General features: G+C 52.2%; 1 long non-coding RNA gene across 1 annotated transcript in view; it reads left to right on the top strand.

Annotated features, from left to right (window-relative positions):
• The first annotated feature begins 137 nt into the window (after window positions 1-137).
• The window catches only part of LOC116081600, an 8,793-nt gene continuing 5,508 nt past the window's right edge, over window positions 138-3,422 (top strand). Inside the window, exons 1-2 of the long non-coding RNA XR_004114925.1 lie at window positions 138-312; window positions 2,402-2,693. This is a non-coding gene — a long non-coding RNA (uncharacterized LOC116081600). The remainder of the gene's footprint in view (window positions 313-2,401; window positions 2,694-3,422) is intronic.

Genomic DNA, 3,422 nt, shown 5'->3' with positions numbered 1-3,422 from the left:
GATCTGAATTAGAGAGGTCTGAGCTGAGGTGGGTGTGCTTTAAGAGCAGGCTTGGAAATGGAGAGGCTGGCCCAGCCTCTCTCTTTTCCACCTAATTAAGCCTCAGGAATGTCATGTAGCCACACACACACAGTTTGATTTTAATTGGGGCCTGTGTGCAGGGCTCACCCTAGCCTCTGAGAACGCAGGCTTTCTCTGATGGGTCTCTGCTCCTGAGCATGTGACGAGCTCTTGAAAAACCACATGGAACAACCCAGAAATAGCCAACAGACCAAAGGGAAAATGAGTTGGAGCCAGTTCCACAAAGCACCGGTATGTCCTTACTTATTTTTAAAAACAAAGCAGGGGCCCTTAGGCATGATCCCTGAGAGATTGATTCCCGGACTCTGCTCTGCGGACGGGGCCTTTCCCTCCATACCCCACCCCCTAAATATGGGAGTCCCAAGGAGGGACCTGGGCCGCTAACCCCAAAGCTGCCTTTTATCCTGCATCCCTTCCTCTCACATGCCAACCAACACACAGAGAAGACAGAGCTGGAGGCACACATGGGAAAAGAAGGACAGGGCTTGAAAAGCACAACCAGCAAAGAGGGAGAGAACTGGCAAGAGTGAAGAAGCCAGGGCCCCATGGGCTAAGAGGCCACAGGAGGCCCGGATTAAGCCATTCTCACAAGGGCCTACATCTAGGCAGGCAAAAAAAAAAAAAACCTGGAGTGGCCAGTCAATAACACCACTGCATTCCACCTCTGCTGGCATCTGGAATCCCTCAGGGAAGGGATCAGTGGGACATTTTGTAGAATCTGGCTTCAGGTAGATAGGTACCAAGGCTTGGGGGGGGGGGGGCGGGGACCAGCAGAGTGTGGGCAATTGGGATCTCTATGGGTAGGTAGACAGGGTCTAGCCTATGACAGAAACATGAGGCCCTCCTCATCTTGGAGGGCACCCCAAAAGAACATAGTCTCCATAGGGCTATCAGGAAACGAAGCCAAAAGTCTCCCATGTCCCCATGTCCAGGGGTATAGGAGGCTTACAGAGACAGTATCCTTCCAGAGTCCCACAGTGTGGCCCCGGGGGAATGTGTCTGTGAACTGAACACATTATCCCAGCCCACCTACCTGTTTCTGGGAACCCTGGCGAGTGCACCAACATCTGTCTGAATTGCAGCTACTCCAGCTAGGAGGACACCTGATAGGTCATGGTGCCCCTAAGGGACAGCGATGACGTGCAGCTCAGGAAGAGAGGGTGCCAAAGCTATTTAACTTTCTACAGAGATGGGAGATAGCTACGTCTTCCCCCCAGGACCGCAAAGTTCCCTTTTAAAGTATTTTAGGAAGCTCTCCGCACCCCGGTTATCTGTGCTGATGTGTTTCTCTCAGAAGCTCTTCCCTGCTCAATCCACACTGTCCCCGGGGCCCCACTCCATATCACTTGCCGCACATTCTGCAATGGGAAAAGCACAGGAACACAGCTCAGCTTCTCCCCACAGCTCTTTGGAGAGTTTGCTAGAAGAGGAGTGGGAGTCTCAGGGAGCCTGAGTCACTGGCTCAGGGCAGCGCTGTGGAGTCTGCTGGAATGCCTCCCCTCTGGTTTCTGATGCTGGAGGTGTCTTACAACAGACCATGAACTGAGTAGCTGACAAGCAACAAAAATGTGCTTCTCCTGGTTCTGGGATAGTCTCTACTGCATCCACACACAGCAGAGAAGATTTTAGGGCCCTGGGAAGAAACTAAAGTGTGGTTCTTTGAGAGGCCAAGAGCTGGGAGAGAGGACACTGAAGGCCTCTGAGGGGAAGTCTCTCCCTGACCTTCAGCTGTGCTGTCTCCCATCTACTTCTCCCCCAACAAAGCAAATTATAGAAGCTAGAGTTCCATTTCCCCCAAGGACAAGTCAGAAAGCTAGATCTGCAAGCCTCCTTCCCCACCTTTCTACAAAGCAACTGGCTATTAAAAAAATCTCCAACCTGGGGGGCTGGAGAGATGGCTCAGTGGTTAAGAGGACTAGCCGGTGTTCCAGAGGACCTGGGTTCAATCCCAGCTGCCACATGACAGCTCACAACTGTCTCTCAACCCACTTCTAAGGGTTCTATCCTCCTCTTCCAGACTCCATGGACGCTGGGTGCATGTGATGCACACACACACACATACTTGAAGACAAAATACCTATACACACACGAAAGTCAAATTGTGTCCAAAGTCTTAAATCTGCCTTGTCATCAGACCCTCATCCTGGGGAGTGGGGGTGGGTCAACAACCAGAAATGACAAGAAACAATGAGCATGAACATTCTGGTACCGCATTTCAGTCCAATGCAGTTTCTATGGAGCTGCCCATTCTTTATCAAACCCAAGCAAAACAAACAAAATGGTTGGGCCTTGGGACTCTCATGTATGTCTCTTATTATAGGGATACCTCCTGAGACTATGTGCTGGGAAGAAGGGGTCACACTTTTCTATCCCTACAAGGACAAGAGGACCCTCTGGGTCTCCTCTGTGAAAGGACTCACCCATGGTGGCCTAACAACCTCCTGTTTCGGTTTGAATGAGTAGGGTCCTACCCACTCGCCCTTTGTCCATGGTCACAGGCTTGGTCACCAGGATGGTGCTGACTGGACAGTGGAGAACCTTTAGGAAATGGAGCCGTCACAAGGGATTATGGGAATTTAGACTCTCCACCACTCCCTCGTCTGGCTCACATGGTAGGTGGTTGACTCTACCACTTTCTCCTCGTTAGAGGCCCAACGATATGGGACCACTTCATCATGAACATAAACTTTCAGAATCAGAGTCCAAACAACATCAAAAACAAACAACAATGTTGGGCCGCGTGCTGCAGCGCCGGGTACCTCCACTACCGGGCAGTGGGGTGAATAAAGGGGTAGGAAGGAAAATCCACGTCCCGCTGGCGCTCTCCACGCCGCGGGGGGTGGCGGCGTCTGGTTGTCATGAGCCATATTCCAGTCTGTGGGGAATGGAGAGGGGACAACCCCGGGAGTCCCTGGGCCTCATAGAGGCCAAGTACACGGGTTCTAGCCCCTGGGCATCACAGGCAATGCTGGATACCACAGAGGAGCTGAGAATGAGTTGGGGGCCCCAGAGCAGCTCAGTCCACCCTGGGGCCAAAGGGAGAAAGGGGGTGAGAGGAAAAGTGGTGGTGCCCGGTTGTTCCTGTGAGAGCGGGAGGCAAAAGTCGCTGGTCAGGTCTCATGGTTGCAAACGCTGGGCCAACACGATGAGTCTAGTTGAAAAGAGGCAACCCATGGTCTTAAGGTGTTTTAGTGGAGAAAAGAGAGAGAGAGAGAAAAGGGTAGAGAAGTAGAGGCCGGCCATGGCCACGTAGAAAGAGGGGGAAGGGAGAGTAAAGACAAGAGTAAGAGAGAGAGAGAGAGGGAGAGAGAGAGGGAGAGAGGGAGAGAGAGAGAGAGGGA

This window comes from Mastomys coucha, unplaced genomic scaffold, assembly GCF_008632895.1.
Source record: "Mastomys coucha isolate ucsf_1 unplaced genomic scaffold, UCSF_Mcou_1 pScaffold11, whole genome shotgun sequence".
Classification (NCBI taxonomy): domain Eukaryota; kingdom Metazoa; phylum Chordata; class Mammalia; order Rodentia; family Muridae; genus Mastomys; species Mastomys coucha.
This window is presented reverse-complemented; position numbering and strand designations above follow the sequence as displayed.